Consider the following 13,756-nt stretch of genomic DNA (forward strand, 5'->3'; position numbering starts at 1 on the left):
GGGCACTAGGTTCAGTCCAGGATCCCTCGTGGCTTCTGCGGGCAAAGGGCTGAGCTGGCAGGGGTCTCCCGGCTCTCAGCAGGCGCGGCCCCAGACTTGGGGGCCAGCTGAGCCCACTGCGGGCCCAACTCTCCCAGGGACGGTGCAGGGGCCTCGGTCTCCTGCACACATTAGCCCTGCTCTTCGCTGGAGGAGAGGGGATGGGGGATGCCCTTGTCCCGCTGCTTGCAGATGGCAGGGTGGATGCTCAGGGGCGCCCTGGCTATTGCTTATTGCCTGGCCTTGGCCCCTCTGTGGCTGGCAGGCTGGCAGACTTGGTTGGATTCCCCGACTTCAGGTCCTGGCACTGGTGGGAGTGTGTTGCCAGGCTTCTTGGCCTTGGGCCCCAACTCCTGGTTCCATTGGCCTCAGCTCCCTACCCTGGACTTAGGCAGAACCTCTCTGGTAACTGTCTGAAACTCCAACGGCCCCAGCCAATGCCCAACGGCCCCAACCAACCCCCAATGGCCCCAGCAAGTAAAAAAATGGCCCCAGCCAATCACCAAGGGCCCCAGCCAACCCCTAACACCTCCAGCCAATCCCCAACGGCCCCGGCCAACGCCCAACGGCCCCAGCCAATCCCCAAGGGCCCCAGCCAACACCCCCCCCCCCCATGTCTCCAGCCAATCCCCAACGGCTCCGGCCAACCCCCAACGACCTTAGCCAATCCCCAATGGCCCCAGCAAGTCAACAATATCCCCAGCCAATCAACAAGGGCCCCAGCCAGTCTCCATAGGCTCCAGCCAAACCCCAAGGCCTACATCCAGCCCCCGGAGGCCCCCAGTGACTCTGGATTCGGGCTTTAATCTTCTCCCCGTGGTGGGGTGGGTGCTGATATTGGGTGGGCTGCCTAGAGGAGGCAGTGTTTAAGAGGGCTGGAAACTGACAAAGGAAGATGGTCTTCAAGGTGTCCTACGCTGAGGATAAGGACGGCATGATGTCCCGGAGAGCTGCCTGGAGAAGGTCCTGACTTGGAAAGCCTTTCTGGTTGCCTAGTGTGCTGCTGGACCTTAGAAGGAGAGGAGCGGGCGGAGAGAGACACCCCTGGATCGAAAAGTATAGAGGCAACATCGTGAGGCCTGCATGGCCGGAAGAAGAGAGCCGAGGGGTGCCATCAGACGTGTGGTGTGGAAGGACGTTCTGGGGACACTGGGGGCAAAGACAAAATTCCCAGGCAAGTCAGGGACTGGAAGCTGGCCAGAGATTGTGTGGGTGACCTAGGTGGGGGCCTGGGGAACACGACCTGGGCTAGGGGTGGTTCTTAGGGTGGAGAATGGCTGACTTTTTTTTAAACCTATTAACAAGTATGAATATATGTGACAGACTAGTCATGTTAAGAGTAAGGCACGACTGAGCGACTTCACTTTCACTTTTCACTTTCATGCATTGGAGAAGGAAATGGCAACCCACTCCAGTGTTCTTGCCTGGAGAATCCCAGGGATGGGGGAGCCTGGTGGGCTGCCGTCTATGGGGTCGCACAGAGTCGGACACGACTGAAGCGACTTAGCAGCAGCAGCAGCAGTCATTGTAATGCGGGAGGGACTGGAAAGACCTTCTAGTACTTGGCTGTTAACTGAGATGGAGAGGCAGGGGTGAAGGAAGTCGGGGTGTGCGGGGGAGAAGGGGTGTGCCCAGGCCAACTGGAGAGATCAATCGTTTGTGAACAGATAACCTGGGCCCAGCCAAGATTCACAGGGAGAGGTGCGCTGTGTGGACAGGGCATCAGAGAGGGGCTGGGTTCATTGACATGAATATGGAGCCAGGAAACTGGATGAGATCTGAGAGGAGTGAGCTCCCAGGGCCAGGTAGAGGGGGAGAATCTCCGCAGGAGTCTCAGAAGGTCAGCGGAGGGAAAATGAAGAAAATCCAAGGTACAGTTGTCTTAAAGGCTGATGAAAAAAAAATTCAAGTTTGGAACGAACATTTGGCAACATTCATGAAAATTAAATGTGATTATGTTTTTCTGGTACCTACCAGGAAATAGGAGGCACGTGACGGCAGAGGTGGAGAGGTGGGCAGCAGTCTATTCCTGCAGGATAGGAGTGCGTGGTGCAGACTTTAAAGTCATCTCACTTAAAACCTGCTAATTAGCACCATGAGAAAGAAATTCTGAAAGTCCTTGATAAACTATTTCTTCCCACTATTCCTGACTGCTGCTATACAGCCCTCTAGCTCGAGCTGGTGCTGGGTAAAGCATTATTGCAGCATTGTTTATAACAGGGGATCTTGGGAGGGACCCTTCCTGTCCGCCCACAGGACAAAGGCAGAATCACAGATGCTCCCTGCATGTGATGACACAGGACATCCGGCAGCTAAAAGGGCTTCACATGCCTGTACATCTGAACAGATCCTGAAAACACTGCTGACAAAGCTCAAAGTGCATGAGGATATTCATCCCGACCCCTATTAGGAGGAAATACCTCATGTGTATTAACGAACAAGCATACAGATCTAAAAGTGTAAGGAACAGATTGGAGGTCTGCCCTGTAGCAGTTAGAATTAAGAAGGACCCCGGGGTTTGGAGTGGTATTAAAGAGAACTTGGAGTTTTGCTTTTTTTTTTTTTTTAAGGCAAATGTAAAGTTATTGGTATAATTTAAAGTGATAAAACGGAAAGATTTATTTTTTTAAGTACTTAATGAATAGAGGCCTAAGCCTCTCTACTCCACTGTTTAGAAAGTATACGATTCAACCCTCCCTCGTTTTTTCCTTTGTCTTCAGCTCACTGTGGGGACGCAGCTGAGACGCAGGGCCTCCATGGGCACTCTTCTCTGACCTCGAGTCCCACCCGCCCGTGAAAACGCTCCACTGCTTTTCAGACCTCCCCTCGGCCCTACTGTTTCTGGGGACCCTAAGCAGAGAGTGGGAGGGTCCCTGGTATCATTTGGAAACGGCTGCTGGGGGCAGGGTTCACTTCCTGGGAGGGTGAGGGGTGTCTAACTCAGCCTTTCAGATGGACCTAGTATGTGGGTCAGAAGCAAGGTCAAACTCGAGTGGCCCAGCCCTCCAGGGCGGGCGCAGCCAGCTTGCTTCCCCGGTGCTGGGCTCTGTAAGCAGGCACGCTGCCTGCCTCGCCCCAGTGAACCTCTCCTGCCAACTGCGCAAGCTCTCAGGCCCAGATGGGCAGACTCTCAGGCGGGCTGAGGTAGGACCCACAGGGATTTGGGAACTTCAGGCCCTTTCTGCTCTGCCTGGATTTATTATGTTTTAAAGAGGTTTTTTTATTGCCCTTTTAAAACTTAGGTTTTCTTCCTGGCAATGACTTGCGAGCAATATGGGCCAGCTTCTTTAGTCCACATCTACTTTCTGGAATTCGTGTTGAATCAGTATGTTGGCAGCAACGCCACCCTCTCCAGTCCAGTCCCTGCAATGGGATTTGGGGGACAGCCCCTCTGTCCACATGGGAACCCCCAATGACCGCTGCAAAAGGCTGAGTTTTTCATGTTCTATATCCAGGAGAAAAGGGATAGAGGGGAGAGCTTCATGATTATAAACTGACCCTAGAACTTCCCTCCTGTCCTTCCAGAGCCTGGCCTGCACCCCTCAGCTCGTTCTTTCCCTTGCCTGGTTCTCTGGTTGGACTCCACACTCAAGGAAGCAGAAAGTCCAGGCTGGAGATCGGAGGCCCCCACACTGGAGGAGGCATCTACTGTCTCTGGTTGCCCTCTGCTCACCCACAGGCCTTTGGGAGGGAGTGTGCATGTGTTTGTCTAAATGTGTGTATGTGTGTTTGTTGGAGCGGCTGCCCTGGTGAGGCCAGTGTGCCCAGCAGGAAAAAAAATAAGGAAAAGGGCCTCCAATTAGCTGAGGGGCTGAGGATCCCAGATCTGGATGTAACAGGAACCCCAGGAGGGGAAGTTTATCAAAATATAAAAAACCTTTAACCAGTGGTAATAAAAGATCTCACTGGCAAAGAGATCACTTAAAGAAATTCACAATTACCAAAAACAGTTCAGTATTTTAAGAAAACTTCTCTTAGAGAACCAGATCAGGTTCTAAACCACTTTACCTTTCACATTCATTTTCTTAATGAAATTCAACCCTATCTCAGCCAGTCCTGAACATGCGCAAAGCTCAGTGTTCTTCCGCCACAAACCTTCCACAATTTTCTGGGTCCATATTAATCTGGCCTGCACTTTCCATTCAGAAACAACCAGCTCAAGGACATCGTCCCCTTTAACAAAATGCATTCTCATTCCTCATACCTTAGCCTGGCACTGGGCACTCCAGCAGAGGAACTTGTGGGAACACCTTCGTCTCCATCCAAAGGGGGAAGGCAGAATCACAGATAAAACCTGCATGTGAGGACACAGGACATCCAGCTGTTAAAAGGAATTCACATGCCTCTACATCTGAACAGATCCTAAAGACGCTGCTGAAAAACCAGAAGTGTATGAGTATATTCATACTGACCCCTCCTAATACCTCACATGTACTAAGGAATAAGCATACAAACCTCACAGGAATGAAAACGGGGGATCTGCTCTGTAGCAGTTACTACCGAGAAGGACTTGATTTGGGCCCTGGAATTGGGAATGGTGATAAAGAGGACTTGAAGTTAAAAAAAAAAAAGACAAATGTAAAGTTAATGGTATTATTAAGTGATATAACTGAAAGTAAACAATTTTTTTCTAAGAGATATGATGATGGCCTAAGCCTCTTTACTGTACTGTTTAGAAAGTATACTATTTTTTTTCACCTTTAATTTTATTTTTAAACTTTATAATATTGTATTGGTTTTGCCAAATATCGAAATGAATCTGCCACAGGTATACATGTGTTCCCCATCCTGAATCCTCCTCCCTCCTCCCTCCCCATACCATCCCTCTGGGTCGTCCCAGTGCACCAGCCCCAAGCATCCAGTATCACATCTAACCTGGACTGGCGACTCGTTTCATACATGATAGTATACATGTTTCAATTCCATTCTCCCAAATCTTCCCACCTTCTCCCTCTCCCACAGAGTCCATAAGACTGTTCTATACATCAGTGTCTCTTTTCCTGTCTCGTATACAGGGTTATTGTTACCATCTTAGAAAGTATACTATTTTATCCTCTCTTCTCTTTCCCTTTGCCTTTATCTTGTGGATAATTGCAAATTCATACCAATCAGGTATTGTGAACAACAAGCAGAAATGATATGTTCTGAAATATTTGAAAGCTGGGACTCATTGCACCAAAAAGAAAATCCATAAAATATTTTTTATGCTTATTAAATGAGGGTGGGTGCATTTTAGATAGTCTGCTAACTTCTGGATTGCTGGATTTTGTAATTACTTTTGTTAACATAATAAAGACTTTGGTTCTGGCATGCCTAAAACGTGCTAGTTAGGATTTTGCTCTGAATTTCCAGGCTGGAATCTGGATTGTATAATCAAAGGCAAGTTTTTAACCTAAAGCAGCATTGAAATGTGTTGACTAATAAAGATATCCCTCAATTGGAATTAGCTGCATTTTCTTAATCCCTTGACTCAGTATTTACAAGTTTCTCCAGCAAAGCTGTCCCTATCCTTAGCAGGGAAAGAAAAGATGAGCCTGAACTCAAATCTAACAGGGTCTGGTAAAGCAGCTCAAATAAAGGATGGTATTTCTTCACAAGCTTTTGCTTCTGTTTAAAAATATGAGATTTTACTCCATAATACATGTGAGTAAATTTGACACTGCATGCAAATGCATCATTTTATTCCTGAAACCCCAAATACCCCTGGAGTCCTCTTATGTTCCACCTCAATAAACACAGCATGAACATATTTCAGAAACTGTGTGTGGAATCCTAATGCATGTGTGCTCAGGTGTGTCTGACTCTTTGCGACCCCATGGACTGTACCCGCCAGGCTCCTCTGTCCATGGGATTCTCCAGGCAAGAACACTGGAGTGGGTTGCCATGGCCGCCTCCAGGGGATCTTCCCAACCCAAGGATCAAACGCGTGTTTCCTGCATTGGCAGGCAGATTCTTTACCACTGAGCCACCTGGGAAGCAGTCCCCGCTCTAGAGAGAGCTCAACATTTCCCTCATGGGGTAAGCATGCCTGTACTGCCAGAGGAAGTAAAGGCTTTAACTGACAGGTAGCCCCGCTATTTAATATCCACCCAAACTAAGGCCACAATTTAACTTCAGCAAAACGAAAGTCATCATTTTTGGTCTGCCGTCCTAAGTCCCTTCAGTCGGGTCCAACTCCTTGCGACTCCATGGACTGTAGCCTGCCGGCTCCTCTGTCCATGGGATTCTCCAGCATGAATACTGGAGTGGGTAGCCATCTCCTCCTTTAGGGGATCTTCCTGACCTAGGGATCGAACCTGCATCTCCTGTGTCTCCTGCATAGGCAGTTGGATTCTTTACCACTGAGCTACCTGGGAAGTCCCACAGAATCCTAATGTTGTTTGAGAATTTATAAAACAGAGCTTAAACATTTTATTTAAAATTGGGGATAGAAGAAACTGTCTTTTTATATAACTTTACATTAAACAATCCTTAATAGAGGGAGAGTTCTGTTTTTTTCCCCAGCTTCACTGAATTTGCAGACAAGATTAGCTGGTGAATTTGAAACAGAAGCAAAATCTTATGACAATTTATATTTTCAAAATAAAGTACCAGCTGAGCTCTTTCCTACTGCCACTTTGAATTACTGAATATCAACAACAATCACAAATGAATCATCTTGTTAACTATGGAATTACTGTTAAATTGTTAGGCATGATAACAGCATTGTGGGCAATTTAAAAAGGTCATAATTTCTTAGAGAGAGACAGTAAATTGTACAGATTTGTGGGTGAAATAATGGTTGAGATTTGATTTTGAAACTTCTAAACCCATCCTCAGTAAAAAAAAGAAAAGAAAAGAAAAAAGTGAATGTGGGTGGGGGAGAGGGTGAGTGAGGATTAGGTATAAATGAAACAAGAAAGACAAATGTCAACAGTTACTGAAATTAGGCAAAAAAAATGAGAATGCCCCCCAATTTTGTGTATATTTAAAAGTCTTTATAATAAAGATAAATTAACAAGTTATGCTGAACATTGTCCTTCACTAAAATTTACTAAGAAAAAAATAGATTTAACCAATATCAAATATTTAAATTAAAATACTGACCATAAAATATAGCCTGCACAGCAGGTTTTCTAAAATACTTTGTTTTCAACCAAAGTATTTGTTGGATCTTGGTTTTCAGTCTTGGTGTGTCTTTTTAAACCAACCCTTGCAGTTAAATAATATTCAAAATGTTAATAATTTGGGAAGAGATTAGAATCGCATGCCATAAAATGATTATGATTGTGATTTGCTCTGCTCAAATCTGTACAAAGGCTGATGACACTGGTAATCAGAATGCAAAATCACACTTTGTGATTAACAAAGACACTGCAGATGCAGAGAAAGGCAACAAGTTCCTTATTTGCAAGCCTGGACGCTGTGCCTTTCGGTGTTCAATTCTTCCAATCGCTGGTTCCAGGAGACCAAGTCTGCAGCCTACATGGGAGGACTTAACTGCTTTACTTGATCCCTGGAATTAGATATGCACTTCTTTGTAATCTCTGAAGGGTCAAGCATAAAGTTATTTTTCTTTAATAATCAAAGAGAATGTTACATATTATGCAGTGTAGTTTATGTAGACACCAAATATAATTTTATAGTATTTGTACAAATTGGTACAATCTGTTTATATTATTTTTTAAAAGAGAGTATTTCTTGAAGCAAGTAACAGTTGAGTGGCTGGGTTAACCCTTTCATACAGAGATGTCCCGGGTTTCAGCAAATGTTAATGGACTTGTTAGAGCAGAAGCTGCTCTTAGGAACAAGGCATCTGATTTGACAGCAAACGCTTGGCTAAACCATGCCAAATTTCAGGATGACCTGGGGCTAGGCTGGGGAAATGTGACTTCTCATACAAGGTAGACACAGACCCCAAGTTCGATGAGGGCCCCGTTAGATGAAGGAAAAAAGGGCATGACTCACAGGAAGACTGTCCTGTGGTCTAGCCTTAGGTTGGGTCCCAGCAGGAGCAGACCCAGGCACAAGGACTCGCAAGTAAGTTACCAGGGAGGTGATGGCAGGAAGCCCCCACGTGTAGGGAAGGGGCTGCAGCCACTGGGCACTTGGAGGCAGCACAGAACACAGAGTATCTTGGGACTCCCTGGTGCTTCAGTGGCTGAGACTCCCAGTGCAAGGGGCCCAGGTTCGATACCTGGTCGCATAACTAAGCTCACATGCTGCAACTAAGAGTTCGCATGCCACAACTAACAAAACAAAATAACCAACCCCACATGCCACGACTAAGACTCAGTGCAGCCAAATATAAAAATAGAGCACAGGGTGGGGAGAACTAGCAAGTTTCTTGGGTTTAATGATAATTGTGATTTCCTGAAACTTCAAACACTGAAGTTTCTGGTGCTCCATCCTTGGAGTTCAAATTCATTTACAAAAGCGATTAGGGACTTTTAGTTTGATTTATGAAGTAGTTTTTCAAAGGCTCAACCTTTCCTAAAATCTGATGCCTAGCAGCAAATTTCAAATAAAAAGTAAGCATACTTAAAAGGGCAGTCATTTGGGACCTGCCTGGTGATCCAATGGCCAAGACTCCACGTTCCCAGTGCAGGGGGCCTGGGTTCAATCCCTGGTCAGGGAACTAGATCCCACATGCCACAACCAAGAACTCACGTGCTTCAACTAAAGATCCTGCGTAGCACAACTAAGACTTGACACTCAAATAAATAAATATTGGGGTAAAAAGGGGCTGTCATATGATGTAAACTGAGCGTCACCACGGCGTGCTCTGTAACTGCACGTCCAGCGGCTGCGCCTGTCACACTGCCTGCCATTGTGGGATGCATCTCCTTCTTAACATTCTTTAGAAGTGGATGCTGTTGCTTTCTCACATCCACAAAGATATTTCTCATGTCCACAAAAGATTTCTCTCTTTTTTGGGGGGGGGAGCATGGGAGGGTCGGCATGTAAATGCTTGTACAACTTTGGTGCAAGCTGCACATTCGTCACCAACTCTCTGGAGAAACTGAGATTCAACACAGTTTTCTATTAAACCGTGGCTTTCATCTCTCTGAGCTCTTGGTCATCAAAAACTTTATTGCAAAATGCAAAAACCACTGCCAAATAATTAAACAGTTGTAGCTTTATATCATACAAAGAAATTTTAAAAGCATTGCAGCAAAAACCATCAGACCGCTCTTTGTCACTGTGCATCTGGCTGGTACTCAAGTCCCCAGCAGAGGCAGCAGCTTGGGGTACTTCTCTCACCATCTGAGACAAGGAGGAATTGACTGGCCCCAGCTGGTGTCCCAGCTCACTATAATTTTAGCAAGCGTCCTGAATGCTGTTCTCGACAGGGAGGCATTAGTTAAGCTGCTGTGTTTGGAAAGAGAGCTAGCTGGTTATCTGGGGTCATCTTTCAGACTTTAGCACGTCTAAGTGAGAGTCCCTTTCACTGCACGCCTGTCTCACACCCCGGCAGAAGAGGTCACGGCAGAAGTAGACGTACATGGTCGAGGCCTACTGAACTCGTCCTGGCTTATTCCAAGGTGGTGATTAAAGAGAATACTTTATGGCAAAATAAAAAATGCAGACAAATGATAAGCCAGAAGGGACACAGGGAAAAGAGACAGAAACTAGGCCTGCCCAGGCTCATGGTGGTGTGAGTTCTCCTGTGAGGCATGGCACCCAGCTCAAGCTGCCTGTGAACCTTGGTGGAAGGAGGAAGCTGCTTTGGCTATCATCTCACCATTTCTGGGCTTCCCTTGTGGCTCAGCTGGTAAAGAATCCACCTGCAATGTGGGAGACCTGCGTTCGATCCCTGTGTTGGGAAGATCCCCTGGAGAAGGGAAAGGCTACCCGCTTCACCATTCTTGCCTGGAGAATTCCATGAACTGTATAGTCCACAGGGTCACAAAGAGTCGGACACGACTAAGCTACTTTCACTTTCATCATTTCTGCCAGGCTGCAGTCTCGAAGAATCGCATTCCCAAGCCAGTAAGAATAGGCGCTTCTTACTCCATACATTATATCACTGTCCTCCCATCAGTGATGACTTCCCGCTGTTTCCACTGACTTGGCCTGGCCGCATCCCTTGTACGCAGCTAGGCAGACCCAACCTATTACAGACATGTTCCCAAGATCAGTGAGAACCGATCCTGAAGTAAGGGAGCTGGCCAGAACCTCTGAAGACAGACTTTAGAGGCACTTCCCTGGCCACCCAGTGATGAAGAATTTGCCTTCGAATGCAGAGGACGCAGGTTCAAGCCCTGGAACGGGAACTAGGATCCCACATGCTGCAGGGCAACTGAGCCTGCCCACTGTGACACAAGATGCCACAGTGAGGATCCCACATGCCCCATCTAAGACCCGACACAGCCAAAGAGAAAGAAATATTCGAAAAGACAGACTTTTGATAAAAATGACATTTGATTCTTTTTAGGGGTGAACTATTTTAGAAGAGAGAAAATGCAGAGTGAAGTAAGTCAGAAAGAGAAAAACAAATACTGTATATTAATGCATATATGTGGAATCTAGAAAAACGGTACAGATGAACCCATTTGAAAGGCAGAAATAGAGACACAGATGCGGAGAACAGCTGCATGGACACCAAGCAGAGACCGGAGCGTGGAGTGAGCTAGGAGGCTGGGGCTGACACGCCTATATGGGGCTATTCTGTTCTTAGTGTTTCTCATACTGTTGCTCTGGGACGAAACCCGGGGCTCTTCAGAGTCACTGCAGAGCTTCCACAGATTGTAAACATTTTTCTAGGAAGAGAAAGACAATCTTCTTGTGGCACACCTCAGTCATTTTATATCAGAATTCTTGAGCATCTCGGTTCGAGGAGTTTTTAGGGTTTCTATAATTTTTTTTTTCACAGCACCCATAGGCTAAAAGAAATCCCTAACAGTCCTTTTCATGGGGCAGTTAGACCCAAATAACTTGATTAGAATTTATGTTCTCAGAACTAAGCAGTAATTTGAAAACACAGAAACTGAAAAAAAAGGACTTCCCAGTGATTAGGACTTCTACTGCTGAGAGCCTGAGTTCGATCCCTGGTCAAGGAACTAAGATCTCAAAAGCTATGCTGAAGCCAAAAAAAATTTAAAAGAGAAGAAACAAAAAAACAATAATATTTTTATTCTTAGAAACTACAAGTACCCACTAACGGGGCTGCGTGCAGGAGCTGAGTTGTGACAATGCCATTCTCGGTTCCTGTTCCTCACGATTCTCTTGAAATACTTGGTTTTTATCAAGCGAAAATCTACAAATCCACCCTTATAAAGAATATGATATCATCTAATAAAACAGTACAAGGACTTTCCTGGCAGCCCAGCGGTTAGGACTCCACGCTTCCACTGCAGGAGGTGCGGATTCCATCTCTGGTCAGGGGACTAGAATCCCGTAAGCCTCGCAGTGCGGCCAAAATACCAAGCAAAATGAAAAACACATTGTTCTATTGAAATGTACTATTTCAACACAAATGTACTATTGAAATGGTGAATTATCTCAAGCTGTTGGTCCATGGATGTCAGACAGAGGTCCAGTATCGTTGAGTTTTTCTTGACATTTTAAATATTCCATGGCACCCTGAGAGCCTGCTGTGCACAGAAGGGCTTCCTGCAGTGTTTGGAAACCACGGGTTTTATATATAGAAGTGCTGTGTGACATGCCAGCTGGGACCCTGCAGTGCCCGTTACAGCTTGTGATTTTAACCAGAATCCTGTCAAGTCAATTTAGTTAGAAATCCCCTCCTTATCCCTGATGGTAGTTTTCCATCCATCAACTCCTCCAATCTGCTTCTTTGGTATTAATCCCCACTTGCCCATGTTGTATTTGGAGTTGAGCCCGGTTTTATACTGTGGTCTCTTTTCTCCTACTGCAATAGTTCCTGAGTAAAATCTGGTTTTTACACTTTAATTACTATTTAGGTTGGGCTTTCTTTAACACATCACAGCAATACATTCTTATTCTGAATCTCTCCTCTTGCTAGAATCTTTGCTTATTGCTACCCTGTGTCCACTCTTTCCTTTTCTAATGGTAAAATTAAAAGGGGTAGTACAATCAATCCATGGTTTGGGTTCAGAAAGTTGAACAGAAGAAGTGTGTCTTCTGAAGAGTGACTTTTAACCCAGCAACTGGATAAAATCCAGTCCTTTAAGCAGAGAACATAATGTACATATAGGTCACTACTAGCCAGAACACAATTGTGACTGCGTCCAAGGAGAGAGAGAGAGAGACATTGGGTGTGGAACTCGGGAACACACAGAGGCTTTGTCTGAATGGCTGGTAGCTCAGTGGGTGTCGTATTCCTCTGATTACTGCTGAAAGTTGGGGACAGTTCAAAATTGGTAAGGTGCAGGTCAAAGTCTCGGAGGAGACAGATTTGCTCTGAAAGTGAGGATTGAAGGGCAAACGAAGAGACGCTTCAGTTTGTTTCTCTCTGATTTGATCAATTCAGTATTATTTACCTGCAATAATTTAATGGTTTTACAGTTATTTATAAAGGCCATTTTTTTTCATATTTCCACAGGAAAAATAGCATTGCCATTAACCTGAATGTCTGTCTCTAGCCTATCTTTTACATACTTTGGGACATGATTTTATCAGGTACACACCTGTCTAACTGTGGCTGTGACTTCATGCACATTTAACCTGCTAGGAAGAATATGGAGACACCCTCCTCTCATCAGGGTCTTTCCTAAGGTAACTTTTTCTATAGAGATTCCCTCACTTTGTATTAATATTCAGTGATGGCCAACACAGTATTTGCTGTATCCTCTTAACTCCTTTAATGTCTGACTCTACGTGCTGATATCAAATAGTATAATGTTTCATTGCTAATCAGTATGAATTTAGTTTTAGAGTGATGAAAATGCTACATAATTGATAGTGACGGTGCTTTCACATCCTTGTGATTATATTCAGTTCCGTTCAGTCGCTCAGTCGTGTCTGACTCTTTGCAACCCCATGGACCGCAGCACACAAGGCTTCCCTGTCCATCACCAGCTCCCAGAGCTTGCTCAAACTCACGTCCATCAAGTCAGTGATGCCATCCAACCATCTCACCCTCTTTCATCCCCTTCTCCAACCTTCAATCTTTCCCAGAATTAGGGTCTTTTCCAGTGAGTCAGTTCTTTGCATCAGGTGACCAAAGTACTGAAGTTTCAGCTTTAGCATCAGTCCTTCAAATGAATATTAGGACTGATTTCCTTTAGGATTGATTGGTTGGATCTCCTTGCAGTCTAAGGGACTCTCAAGAGTCTTCTCCAACACCACAGTTCAAAAGCATCAATTCTTCCACGCTCAGCTTCCTTTATAGTCCAACTTTCACATCCATACATGACTGGAAAAAACATAGCTTTGACTAGACGGACCTTTGTTGGCAAAGTAATGTCTCTGCTTTTTATATGCTGTTTAGGTTTGTCATAGCTTTTCTTCCAAGGAGCAAGTGTCTTTTAATTTCATGGTTGCAGTCACCATCTGCAGTGATTTTGGAGCCCAAGAAAATAATGTCTCTCACTGTTTCATTGTTTCCCCATCTACTTGCCATGAAGCGATGAGACCAGATGCCATGATCTTAATTTTTTGAATGTTGAGTTTTAAGCCAGCTTTTTCACTCTCCTCTTTCACTTTCATCAAGAGTCTCTTTAGTTCCTCTTTGGTTTCTGCCATAAGGGTAGTGTTATCTGCATATCTGAGGTTAATGATATTTCTCCTGGCAATCTTGATTCCAGCTTGT

The 13,756-nt window shown here is 45.3% G+C and overlaps 1 long non-coding RNA gene across 1 annotated transcript in view; it reads right to left on the bottom strand.

The window, feature by feature from the left end:
- Nucleotides 1-2,557: 2,557 nt before the first annotated feature.
- Nucleotides 2,558-13,756, bottom strand: part of LOC102399284 — a 211,810-nt gene continuing 200,611 nt past the window's right edge. The window contains exon 8 of the long non-coding RNA XR_328346.4: nucleotides 2,558-4,333. This is a non-coding gene — a long non-coding RNA (uncharacterized LOC102399284). The remainder of the gene's footprint in view (nucleotides 4,334-13,756) is intronic.

The sequence above is a fragment of the Bubalus bubalis genome, chromosome 21 (genome assembly GCF_019923935.1).
Source record: "Bubalus bubalis isolate 160015118507 breed Murrah chromosome 21, NDDB_SH_1, whole genome shotgun sequence".
NCBI classification, from domain to species: Eukaryota; Metazoa; Chordata; class Mammalia; order Artiodactyla; family Bovidae; genus Bubalus; species Bubalus bubalis.